At 37.5% G+C, this 14051-nt stretch overlaps 1 long non-coding RNA gene across 1 annotated transcript; it reads left to right on the forward strand.

Moving 5' to 3' along the window:
• The first annotated feature begins 8849 nt into the window (after nt 1-8849).
• On the forward strand, nt 8850-10443 carry LOC130995005 (uncharacterized). Its single transcript, XR_009091986.1, has 2 exons — nt 8850-9515; nt 10212-10443. It is a non-coding gene; the product is annotated as an uncharacterized LOC130995005 (long non-coding RNA).
• The last annotated feature ends 3608 nt before the right edge of the window (nt 10444-14051 follow it).

The following is a 14051-nucleotide window of genomic DNA, read 5'->3' on the forward strand; positions in this document are numbered from 1 at the left end:
AGACCAAACTCTAAACCCTAGTTTTGTATCTCGTTATAAATAGGTTTTTAGTCATCACAATAATATGTTCATGCAGATTTATCTTCATACGCTATTCTCTCTTCTTCTCCTCTTCTCCCTACTTTACAACACGTTATCAGCACAATTGTTCTACATTCATTCTTGCTGATATGTCCTAAGAAAGAATTGTGTTTTTCATATAGGGTGTGTTTACTTTGATAGAAAAGGTTAAGAAAAAATATATTTTTCATCATTCTCACATGTTTCCTATGATGGATAATTTTCTCCGGTCAAGCAAGAAAATTTATTCGGGCAGCCCTTTTTCACTCTTTTTCTCACAAATGTTGGATAATATTATCCTATTGGGAGGGTGTGAAAATATTTTCCAACATTTCAATTTGTTTATCCATCTATTTCTAACAAAGTAAACACATGATAAAAAAAAGGAGAAAAAATAATATTATCTCACATTTTCTTATCCATTATTTTCAAATGAAAATTTTACTACCAAAGTAAACACATCCATAAGGTCATATTCTTGACTGAATATGCCTCGAACATTGTTTTATCAACTACACAAAATGTTTTTCACAAATTTTCTTATATGCTATGTAATATTTTGGCTACTAATAAAAAATCTATATCTTATACTAATATAAAAAGAGTATTGAGCACATGTGGATGACCTATTTTACCCTTATTACATGTTTTATTATTTTAAAGTTATTTTACATATTATATATTTATATGAATATATTAATTTATTAGATATAACTGTTGATAAGGCTGACCAAAACTTGCTTAAATTTAAAAAAAAAATATTATAAAATAATCTCATTTTCTCTCCCTCAATTCTCTTTTCTTCCTCTTCTCCCTTTCCTCTCTTGCTCCCTCTCTCTGAGACAGCAGCTGCCGCCTCCTCCGACAACATCTCTCTCTCCCTCCCTCTCCCTCGTGCAGCGTGGGTCGCCGAGTCTGCCACGGTGGTTCGCAGCTGCTGCTGCGGCGGTGGCTCCGAAATGATCGGAGATGATATTTTCCGATGGCTTGGAGCTGGAATTAAAGAAAATGCTGGTGTTGGGGTTCATGGAGAGGCCGATGTTAGGGCCGTAGTTGAGCTGCTGGAAGGAGAGAAATCCGAACAGATCGGAGGGCTTGCAGCTGTCGGCGGCGGAGCTCTCGTGCTGTGTCGAATTCGAGGCACCGCCGCCGTTGTATATTGTATATTGAAGCTGAGAGATGCGATGATTTGGATACAAATGTTGCAGAGAGAGGTCGGGTTGAGAATTCTGATTTAGCACTGAATGGAGATGGCGGACTTGGTGGAGAAAAGTTGAGTGGAAGTGCAGATGAATTGAAAAAAGATGCAGACATGATATTGGAGAAAGAGTTGAGCACATTTTAATGTAAAAGTGGTTTCTCAAGAATTTGAACGGAAGAGTTTGGTGAAAGAGGTATACAGCTTGTTGCAAAATCATGCTTGGAGGTTGTTCTTGTTGGTGTGTATATGTGTAGTTGAATTAGAGGTGCCTGCAGCACAACACCACCAACATCACAGTCGTCGATTCTCAACAACTTCAGACAAGGAAACTCACCGTTGAAAGTGCTCCACTCGCCTCCCAAGAAAGAGCTGTGTTCTAGCTCGAGAACTTGTAGATGTGGCAACGAAACAATCGTTGCTAGATCTTCTCGAGTGAGGCTGCAGTTTCTCAAGCATAACTTGTTTAGCCAAGTGGGGAATGTTCAGTGATTCGAGCTTCTGTAAAGAGCCGAGATTGTGGAGATAGTGTAAGACATACAATCTTCATAACCTGTTGAGACGTCATCAAAAACCATGCGCAATTTCTTGATGTTGGGAATTCTCTTGCACACCTCCTCCATCCATCTGAAATTCACTACTTGCACAAATGTTTGCAAGTTTCTCGAGACACAAACCCCGTCTTCCTGGTCACTCGGAGAAGGATCAGGGAGACGAATGTTGTTGCACACGACGTGCCTGAGTTGTGACATCTCCCAAATTTCAGCTGGTGCATCAACTAGTCCACACCTTCCTTGAAAGATCAACTTTTGCAGATTCCAAACAAAGGATATTGAAGAAGGAAGCTTGATGTTTTGAACTGCCACTTGTTACTATTATGTAATTACCATGAAATCTAAACCAATACACATGTGTACCAATTACTTGCTTAGTTCCAACAACTTATAAAACGTATACAAATATAATTAACGAACTTTATTTGTAGATGAATTTGTGGAGAGAGCAACTGATTGCAAACTTGTTGAAGATTCTCATATGGAGTCATGTCTACCTTTAGCAGGTAATTATTCAATTCAACCAATTAGATAAACTTTTGTTTCTAATATTCTTCATTGTTAACAATATTAACTCAATCATTTAGGCACACTATACCAGGAGAAACAGGGCCTTGTGGAAAAAAACATCAAGGAAGACTAAAACAGCTCAAGCTAAAGACAAACAAGTAGCTAAGGGTACAAAACTGAAAAACTAGAGAAAAACTATTGTCATTATAGACACTTAATCTTTGAAGTGTGTTCTTGTATGATTGATGGGAGTTTCTGTACAACATTATCAATAAAGAAGGCAAAGAAAATGAAGTCTAACACTACAAAAAAATTTACCGGACTCCGACGGAATTACCGACGGAAAATAATCCGTCGATATCTACCGACGGAACGACGGAATTCTGACGAAGATGTTTTTAAAAGTTTACCGACGGAATTACCGACATAATTTTTAACGACGGAAAATAATATGTCGTTAGATATTATTTTTTATTTTTAATTTATTTTTTAATTATTTTTTTAGATTTACTGACCGAATAGCGACAGCAAATAATCTGTTGTTAAATATTATTTTTTTATTTTTAATTATTTTTTTAGTCTTACCGACCGAATAGCGACGAACATAATCCGTCGTTAAATATTATTTTTTAATTTTTTTTAATTTCAGTTAGCAATGAAAAATAATCCGTCGGTAAATATTATAATTATTTTTTTATTTTTATTTTTATTTTATTTTTTAAAAAATATATTTTTTATTTTTTTAATTAATATTCCATTTTTTCTTATTTTTAAATTATTGAGAATATTTTTAAATTTATTGTTATTTTCAACAATAATACATATTTTTTAATTAACGATAATATTAATTTTTTTATTATTTTAAATTCGATCGTATATTTTCCGTCATTCTTTCGTCGGCACCACAAGTCTTAGATATCATCTCGATATATTCTAAGGTTATGGGTAAATGATATTACATATTGAAATAGAGCTTAAATGAATTAATAAGTGTTAGTTATATCAATAATACGTGTGTTCTGTATTGGTGACCACTCGAAAGGAACTTCAAGGTTAAGCGTGTTCGATTTAGAGCACAACTAAGATGGGTGACCCACTGGGAAGTTCGTCTTAACGTATGCAATTATGTTCAAAATACATTATAAATACAAAAATACTTGTGGGGAATAAAGGTAGATTGATTAAAATATATATATATATTAAAAAAAATTAGCGATAGAAATAAATTCCGTCGCTGATATCGACGAAAAATTCCGTCGCTGATTTCAGACGACGCCTTCGTCGTCAATCACCGCCGACGGCCGCACCGTCGTCGTCTCCGTCTTCCGTCGGTATTCGACTTAGCGACCACGTTTACGGCGACTCACGGTCTCATTCGGTCATCTGTCAGTAATTGTTTTTAGCAACGAAATTTTGGGCATTAGCAACGAAAAATTCTGTCGCTAATCACCTAGTTTCTTGTAGTGTAATATCTTAAAAGACAAGATACAAAGCATATCTGATTCATCCCACCAACTTACTGAAGTGGTTGTCGAGCATAATAAAGGTTAGTATTCTACATGAGACAATGGTGTTAATAGTTCTAAATCAAATCATCAACGATATATATGCAAATACATTATGTTTGTCATTAACTAATTTTATTAATATTATCATTAACTTTTAGGCAAAAGAGTTACACAAACACCAACACTCAAGTCAAGGAGTGGCAGAACAATCAAGCGAAGAATATTGGACTAATGAAGTGAAATATTTTATGAGACTTTGAAGCAACTTTTGTATGTACGCACTTTGTACAGTTCTCTAGCTATGATTTTTGGCTCTATTACACCGTGTCGGTGACATTCTTCTAGCATTTTGAGGTTACCTTTTGTATGTACATTGTATATGCCTCGATGCAATTTTTGGTTTAATGTATATGTATATATAACGCGTAACGTCTGAAAGGATACTTAAATAGTTTATATATAAATTGTGTTATGTAGATTGTTGCTCCTAGCTGTACAAATTAAATACTCATGGTATAATATGTTTAGACTTAAAAATGATTCGACCAACGCTTATTGATCCCATAATTCACGGAGCAATTATGGAAAAACCGCGTTCTTTGCGGTGCAGAATTTCTAGTATATTTATAAACGCATCTTAGAAATGCGTAAGCCATTTGATATATATGCTTCAACGGCAATCTAACAACTTTGCATATTTTTACTTTAACACTTCGTATTTATTTCGTCACATGTTTCTGGCATACATTGATTATTTGTCGCATATGTTAACTTTTTTATGATTATGTGCAATCCACTTTCCAATACCCTAATTAAGGAGTTGTTTACTTTGGTGGATAAGCCTTGTTTGATAAAAATAGTAAGGCTAATCCCTTGTTTACTTTGATGATTGCAACTTTGAGATAACCCAAGGCCCTTGATTATTTCTATACTCCAAGCTAATTTTGCTTGATTTTTTTTTTTGATGAAATTACATTATAAATAATACAAACCACACACACCCCACCTAGTGGTTATTGTGGCCGAGAGTATTCGAACCTGTGACCTCTTGGACAACAGGCAACCACCCCAACCACTAGGCCATCCCAATGGGACATTTTGCTTGATTTTTATCCCATGGAAAGAGTGGTTGGAGTAATCCTACTCTTGAGGATAAAAATACTCAATCATCTATTTTATCTATCATGCAAAGTAAACGCCTCCTAAATAGGACAATAAATTTTTGGAAATTTGAAAGGGATTTCAACAGTGAAGCACTTGGTTTCTGATCGATGCATAAATCAGACATCACATGCAGTCACAAATAATGGTTATGACTGCATTAAAGGAAAAATAATCCAAACAAGAATTATGGTCTTAGCTGAGTTCCTCAAGTATAAATAGGGAATATTAATTGGAGCTTTTTTGCTTAACGACGGTTATTTGTCCTTTATCGTGTGAAAAAAAAGAGCAAAAATATAGATGAATTTCTAGAAAGAAAGAGCAAAAATAAAAGAAATGAAAGAAATAGTTATTCTTCATTTTGTCTTTGAAATATTTGACTTGTATAATTATAATATATGATACAACAATATTTCATATAATTATTAACAATCTGGCACCCACATCAAAATCCATGAAAAAAAAAACCCGATAAAAATTACTATTATCTACAAATTCTAAAAAAAGAATTATAAAAAAGAGTGGAAAATATTTGTTTTCCATTTGCGTAAAACAATACACATCCCACATGGCTTACATATTCAACATTAATCACCCAATCCATTTGTTAGAGTAGTTGTTTGCAGTTACGTACAGTACATGCAAAGGAAATCATAAAAATGTGACTATGTGCTTCACTTAGATAAGAATCATATTTAATATCAAGTCGCGCACAATAAAAAGTAAAAAAAAAAAATTAGCTTGATTAGAAGGTGGTAAAAAAAAACAAGAACTTTCTTAAAGCTCTTTGGATTGGGACTGTTTGGCTGATCTGGAAGTATAGGAATGAGAGTAGGTTTGAGAACAAGAATTGGGAGGTGTCCAATCTTGTTAATGAGGTCAAAGGGAGGCTTTGGAGCTGGAACAAAATCTTCCATGTTGTCGAGTTCAATGTTTCTTTTACTTTGTGGTGCTCTAACGAGTTCGCACCACTTGTTTGATGTTTTTGGTACTCCTAGTACCACCACAGTTTTTTAATGAATTTTTTATTGATCAAAAAAAAAAAAAAAAGAAGGTGGTGAAATTCCCTTTAAATACCTCTCATTTGCACACCACACACACTCAAACACACTCCCTCTTCTACATCTCTCTCTCTCTATGAATTAATGTTTCAGCCTTCACGAGGGGTCCTTCTTATATAGCATATTCTTCCTCAAGATTTCGATCTTTCTCAATATCCCTCGTTTCCTCAATCCCTATAATACGACGTGGGGATTTTCCGTTCCTCGCCATGGTGGACACTTACGCGGTGAACACCATGCTTTGGATTTTCTATGGTTTAATTACCTGTCGTTCATCCCCACAGCATCTTAATTATCATAATAAGTCCATTCGGCCTAGACTTACCTCTTTATTTTCTTCATCTACACCTCCAAGCAAAAGTATTAGTATATATAATTTTTTATATATTTGTTGTAGTAGCCCGCTCTTTTAATTATGATTAAAACTAGTAAATGCAATTTTTATAAATGAATCCAGTTTATGGTCCTGATTTTTTTTTTTATCAGAAACGGAGTTATTATTTTAGCTTTATACTTTATAACGTATGAGAAAAACGCGACGAGGATTATTCAGTCATTCAATAATTTATTATCCAGTTTAATAACTGACTTAGCAAAGTCAAGTTATTAATTTATATGCGATAGAAATATTATTTCTATTATTTACTAGAAGTCGAGGAATTATTCCGACTGCAACGCAGATTAAATCTACGGATTTAATTTAAGTTATATTACAGTTTATCAAGTTAGCAGGCAAGGAAAAAGATATCAAGCAGATACAAAAATGCGATGATTTAAAATCGAAGCCAGTATTTATTTACAGTTCACAGATTACAGTCTAGTTCCCAGCTTGGGGAAAATCGTCTAGTATATTACAAAAGCAAAAGCTCTTCAATCAATTAAAGTTTAGATAAAATTTTTATTTCCATCTTTTGCTAATGATGTACACGTATTTACTCCACCAACTATCAGCCACCAACCTTTGCACTCTACCAACTCCACCACCCTTTTTCTCCACCAAACTTTCCACTTACTTCCTTCCCCACCACACGCAATAATACAATACTCACTCAGCTCATTCACAGAGTACCAAAGAACAATCCCAGCTTGTTCCTGCCAAGTTCTCAAGTTCAGTAGTTCCAGTTCATATAACTATGCAACAACAGCCAACCAACAGTTAGACATCAAGGTATTATACTAAGCTCAGCTTATTCAAATCCAGTGCATGCATCATACCATCAATCACATGTTTGAATAAAGATACAGAGTATACAGATGAGTGTATGCATAAAGAGACTTAGCAATCACAGGAAGTTAGTTTATATACATGTTCTTCATGAGACAAATGCATTAAGAACTCTTATCAAACAGATGCAATCACATGCCTAGTATTGATATCTCGCATTTAGTAATATAGGAGCCAAGAAAGTTGAGTTATGAACTGCCAAAAACTAGAAGTTCTTCTTCACAGTAGAGTATTACTGAACTTAGCATTTGGGGAAAAATGGGGAGTCTTTGGGTCGAACCTGTTCCATTAAACGAAGAAGGAAAGTGGCGAACTCTCGCCGTCTTGCCGGCATCGGAAAGAAGGGCTGACTCGCCGGATTCGAGACAATGGCGTGACAGCAGCGGCGACTCGCCAGGAATTCAAGGCTCCATGGGATTCTGCGAATGAACCGAAGGAACAGAGAAGACGACGCTGAATTCGAGGCCTACCAGAGCCGACGGCCACTGCACGGCCGGAGCAGAAGGTGAGCGAAGCCGACCGACTCCAGGCCGGAGCAGCACTAGAACGGCGACCAGCCATCAGATTCGTACGAAGAAACAGCGGCAACGATGAATTCCAGATTTCAGGGCTCGTCTTTGGTTTCCGCGTGAGGCGAGAGAGAGGACGTCTTTGGGGTTGACGCGTCGGAAGCCGAAGCCGATCAGATCTTGGCCGAGAGAGAGAACGACCGGCGCTGACTGAATTCATGGTTGAGACGAAGGGAGAGATGAGTACGGCCAACGCCGACTGAATCACCGGATTCCGGGCGAAGGAGTAGCAGCGGTGTTCCAGATTTTAGGGCTCGATTTTGGGGCTCTGGGGGGAGGAGAGAGAACGGCGCCGGGGTTAGACTCATCGCCGGTCGAAGCCAACCGAAGCAGATGACAGCTGAACGCCGGAGGAGGCGCAGCCGGCCAGATTTAGCCGGAGAAGGTGAAGCCTATCAGAGTTTTGAGGATGCCGAGCGTAAGCTTTGAGGAAGGAGAGGGATGAGCGGCTCCTTGAGTTGGGATTAGAGAGAGACAGCAGCAGAAGCTCGGCCGGCGCGGCCTCGCCGGAGCGGTTCGCGGCGGAGCTCGCGTAGAGCGCGAGAGAGAGAGAGAGAGGTCGTGAGCGGCTGTTTGAGATGAAAGAGAGAGAAAGATGAGAATCACGTTTGAGAGTGAAGACCGAGAGTTGGGTGTAGAAGGAAGAGAATTGGGCCTTTTCTTGGGCCATTCTTTTATTTTGGAATGGGCTCCTCTTTTGTTTGATATTGGGCTTTCTATTTTAATTGTTGGGCTCTTCTTTTATTTATTTTGGACTTCACAATTTTAATGACTTGGGCCTCACTATTAAATTCAAATGGGCTTTGAGTTGAAATGTTGGGCCATTACATTGGGCTCGAATTTTTTTTAAGGAGTTGGGCTGATGCATATTTTATGATGGGCTATTATTCTAGTCCCATTTATATTTCGTTGGGCCAGTTTAATTCATCATTTTGGCCGATTAAATTGCCTTTTTGGGCTAAGATTAATTCTTTTCAGTCCACATTGATTATTATTTGGACCCCTATTTTAATTGTTTTGGGTCGAAGACTTTTTAAGTTGGGCTTTAATTCTTTTAAAGCTTGAGCTGAAGTTACTCCTTTGAGCTAAGCCTAGCAGTATCAATTTTTGATGGAGCCCAATTATTTATCAGTAATGAGCCGCCCAGTTTATTAATTAATGTTTTTGGACTTCCGACTTTAAAGCAAGCCATTATTGTTTATTTCATTTAAGCCACTGGTTTATTTAATTAATTGGCTACTCTCTTTTGAGCCTATTAATTATTTGAGGTTACGCTAGTAATGATGCTTCTATCGAAAAGCCCGATAATTTCTACAAGGTCACACCTCGTTTAAAGCCGAGTTAGTCCTTTTTTCAATCAAGTACAAATGCGAGGTTTATTTCACGACTAGAATATTCCGATGAGGAAGGAAGAATCACAGTTTTATTCGACCGCGCTAGACGAGAATTAGCTAAATCTATTAACGAGGATTAATAGTAGAATTCCCGATTATCGCTCAGAGTATTAGTTCATGCATACCAGATTCATGCATAGTTAAATTACGCTTTCTCATTAATTAAGAATTTTCCTCGAGGCAATGTCTTATTTTATATTCTCGTGATTAAGGTCAAGCACAAGAGTAAGAACTACACAAGGAGTTAGAGTACCTTAGCAAAACTTTGCTATCAGGTGGGCAATTTCTTACGCGTAAATAAAATGTTATGCAAGTGTTATGCTTTAAAATGCAAATTGGATCTTCAAGTGTGGTATGCTTTATTACGCTTAAATGAGTTAAGCTTTATTATGCTGCACGCTAAATGATTTACGCTATGATGTTTATACTATTTACGCCCTATGTAATTTACACTTGATTACGCTTATTTACGCTTGAATGCTTTACGCTGATAAGTTTATGCTTATATTTGATGCTTGCGTCTGTTGGGGGAGGCCTCCCTCAACAGTACGATGCCGTGTCCGCTGAGGAGGGCCTTCCTCACGGCGCGATGCCCGTGTCCGCTGAGAGAGGCCTCTCTCGCGGCGCGATGCCAGTATGCCAGTATGCCAGTGTTACAGCGTCTATTGGGGGAGGCCTCCCTCAATAGTACGATGCCGTGACCGCTGAGGGAGGCTCCCTCTCACGGTTCGATGCCCGTGTTCGTTGGGGAAGGCCTTCTCCACGACACGATGTTTGTTAATGAAGATTGATGATGAAGAATGCCCTTATGCTATTTATGAATTTGGAAATGTTTAATGAGCAAAGGATATGAAAGAAACTCATGCCTCTTATGCGATATTGTGAAATTGTTAATGATGTTATGTTATATGCTTGGCAACTGCCCACTAAGTACTCTTGTACTTAGCCCTTCGATGTTTATGTTTGTGCAGGTTGAGCTGTGATGGGCGATGAAGTGTTGCTGAGTGGAGTTTTTGTCGAACTTAAAGTAGGCTCAGAAAGGATACATGTCTTCATACATGTATCACAGTTATGCTTTCCGCTGTAAACACTGATTATTTCAGTTACGCCTTCCGTTGCAAACTCTGATAATGTTTTAGCCAAGCCCCTAATGATGCCTTTTTCCTTTTAAGGAATATAACGCGTATACAAGTTCTTTGAGTACCCTTTTTATGCGAACTATGCCTTTTTCCTTTTTAAGAAATATTTCACGCGTATTCAAGCTCTTTGAGTATTCTTTTATGCACCCCTTTCTAAACCCGCTTCTTAATTTCCCTTCCCCAGTCATGGTTTTCCCGGATTAATTATCCTTAATTAAGGCCGGTCGTGACATTTGTAACTTGCATGACCGGATGATCTTGGGTGAGGATGATTTGACGTTGCCTACGCCCACGGCGGTTATCTTGGTGCTGCGTTTGGCAGGGGTGCCGCCAGCGATGTGGGTGAAGAAGGTGCTCTTATATATGCATTGCGAGGAATGAAGTTTTGTGTTTTGTGTTTTAATTAGTGTGTGAGGTATGGATTTGAGAGTGTTAATTAGCATGCATGTTATATATATATATATATATATATATATATATATATATATATATATATAGAGGTGTTGAGTGGTTGTTCGGTTTAACCGTGTAGCTAGCATGTTACACATTGTGTTCTAATTATTGTACTAATTTTGTATCGGTTGTATGTGATATGCACATTTGATGCATGTCATGCATTTCATAATGAGATAATAACAAAATTTGATTTTGCACACTAATTTTAAAATAGAGTAAAATTTTGAAGTAGCCAAAATGAAGTATAAAACACAATTTATGGTCACACATTGAATAAACACAAAATTTGGCCATTTTTATTGATTTGAACGTTTTTACCCTTAATGAGGCGGACCGGGTAGGATCAGGCACGCGGGTCTCGTGCCGGGTCGGGTTAGGCACTTATGGCACTAATAGTACCATAAGTGCCAATGAAAATTCAAAATAAAACTAAGTAAAATGATCATTTGGGCATTTATGGCACTAATAGTGCCATAAGTGTCATACGTGCAACACAAATACAGAAACAACAACATCATTTAAACCCTAAATGAAACATCTAAACCCTAAATGGATAATCTAAACCCTAAATGGAATATCTAAACCTCAAATGGATAATCTAAACCCTAAATGGAATATCTAAACCCTATGGGGAAGTGTGCACTTATGGCACTAATAGTGCCATATGTGCAGCACAAATACAGATCAGATCAGATCTGCCGATGGTTGAAATTGCCAGTTTGATAGCTAGTTGAGATAAAGAGTGATAAATAAAACTTAGTTAAAATAATATGGTTTGAGTGAGATTAGTAATTGTAATACCCCGTTTCCTCGAGCTAAGTTTAGAATACTTTCAAACTTAGATTAAGATGATTCACGCCGGATTGAGAAAAAGAATTTATTTTAATTCCAACAAAAATGATTTACAAAAGCATTTGTAAATTTAGTTATTAAATTTATATGCATTGCATATTTATTTAATTAAGCATTCAAGCATTTCATGAGTTGGGATTTAATTTTGTTTGGGCCTTAAGCTTTTAATTGCTTTCAAGAAAAGAATGAAAGCCCAACCCATCATCTTCCATCAAAGCCCAACCCACTTTGAATCCTTGATATTTTCTCCACTCCACCGCCTCACTATTCCCCTTTTTCAAATATACACCTCCTCCGCCAGTACCCAATTTACTCTCTCTCAATTCACTCACTTCTCTCTCTCGTTCCAACACCCGAAGAGAACTCCAAGAACAACAGCAACCATAGCTCTCGATTCACACAGCAGCTCAGCGAATTCAAGCCAAGGTTTCACCTTCTACTCCTCTGCTTCCTTACTTCACTTTTTGTTCAAGAAACCCAAATCCATGTTCATGTATTTGTGTGTTTATATGTGTTTTAGCTTCATAACTGTTAAAGGAAAGGAAAAAAGTAGAGTCTTGTATTTATTCTTGCTTTAGAACTTGTCGGTGTTAAAAGAAAAGGAAGAAAGGTAAATTTTTGTGGACTTGGCTGTGTGGGTAAATCAGTCGAGAGGTGTACTGAAGTTGGGAGAAGAGTAGATAGATGAGAGAAGAGTAGGGAGATAAGAGCTTAAGTCAGAGCTGAAATGCCAGAGCTGAAATTCCAAAGCTGAATGCCAGAGCTGAATGCCAAAGCTGAATGCCAGAGCTGAAATGCCAGAGCTGAATGCCAGAGCTGAATGCCAGAGCTGAAATGCCAGAGCTGGGAGGCCAGAGCTGAATGCCAGAGCTGGGAGCCAGAGCTGGGAGGCCAGAACTGGAAGCCAGAGCTGGAGGCTAGAGCTGGGAGCCAGAGCTGGGAAGCCAGAGCTGGATAGCAGAGCTCGGACGCCAGAGCTGAAGAGCAGAGCTAGGTTTCAGAACAGAGCTGGAATACCCGAGCTGTAGAGCAGAGCTGGTTAACGTAACAGAGCAGAACGAACTAGGAACTTGTGCATTTTTAAGTAAACACTTATATGCTTAAGTATGAAATGAGTCATGCATTGCATCATGTTTTAAATTAGTTTTATTTATAATTCCAATTACAAAAGAAAGATGAGTAAGAATATTGTTGGTGTTCTTAACTCAAGATAAATGTTTTCAATTATTTATTCTTTAAATTTTGAAAACCCGGCTAAGTGAATCATAGAATGTTAAGCACTTTACCGTGATTTGATTTTAGATTTAAGAGACCTATTAAGAATAGATTTCTTGTAGGCTTTGAACATCAGGAGGATTAGCACTGCTATTCCGATTCAGAGATAAGGTTAAACGACAAGCTTTGCCTATTCAGGTGGGCTTATTTTCCAAATGTATGATTGAGCTAATAAGCTTAAATGTTCGTAAAATATAAACTGTTTATCCAATAAAATGTTTATGTGCACTTTGCTCTGTTTAATGCTTGCCACAACGAATCAATTGAGGTTCTCTTATAGCCTAACATGTTATTTGAGAATTGTGTACACCGTTAGCTGACTCGGTGGGTTGATCTCCATTCGGGCACTAACTAAGAGGCGTTATAATGATGCTTGCTGGATGTGTTCCGAAGCATAGAATGTAAGGGCCTGCCTGGGTAGCGTCCCGAGGTCAAAAGTAAACTTGTCTGGGTTACGCCCTCAGTTCAAGTAAATGGGAGAAACGGATCCGTCGGTGGCTAAAAGGTCCGGGATCATAGCGAGTAACAGAAATGAGTATGACAACTGCGCGCAAATTAAGTATATATATATATATATATAAAATGAAATGTTTTAACATGCTTAGAAGTTCTTTCACTTTAAATCCTTCTAAGTCATGTCAAGTATGATTGGATAAACTGTTCTTCAGATTATGAAATGTTTCAAAAGTTGCAGCCCACTAAGTACATTAGTACTTAGCCCAAAAATCTTCAAATGTTTTTCAGGTTAGCGGCTGGTGCTGACGGGGCGAGCTGAGGCTAGGGTTCAACTCCGTATTTTGACTTCCGCTGTAGAACTAGCTAGTAACTATCTTTTGTTTTCCTTAACTTAAGACCTATTATGTTGTGACTCTAAAACAATATCTTTTATTGAGCCGAGACTATTAATTCGCAAGTACTTCATTCTATAAATGTTGGTTATCTGAAGCATGACACTAAACTTCTGATCCTGAAGTTATTATGTTTGTTGATTGATTGTATCACTTGAATACCTGTCTTTCTTCATCCAAAGGGGCTAAGCCCGATTGTTATCCCTTTTATTCGAATTTCACAAGGTTTTTCCCTTGTTCA

Source organism: Salvia miltiorrhiza, chromosome 7 (genome assembly GCF_028751815.1).
Source record: "Salvia miltiorrhiza cultivar Shanhuang (shh) chromosome 7, IMPLAD_Smil_shh, whole genome shotgun sequence".
Taxonomy (NCBI): Eukaryota; Viridiplantae; Streptophyta; class Magnoliopsida; order Lamiales; family Lamiaceae; genus Salvia; species Salvia miltiorrhiza.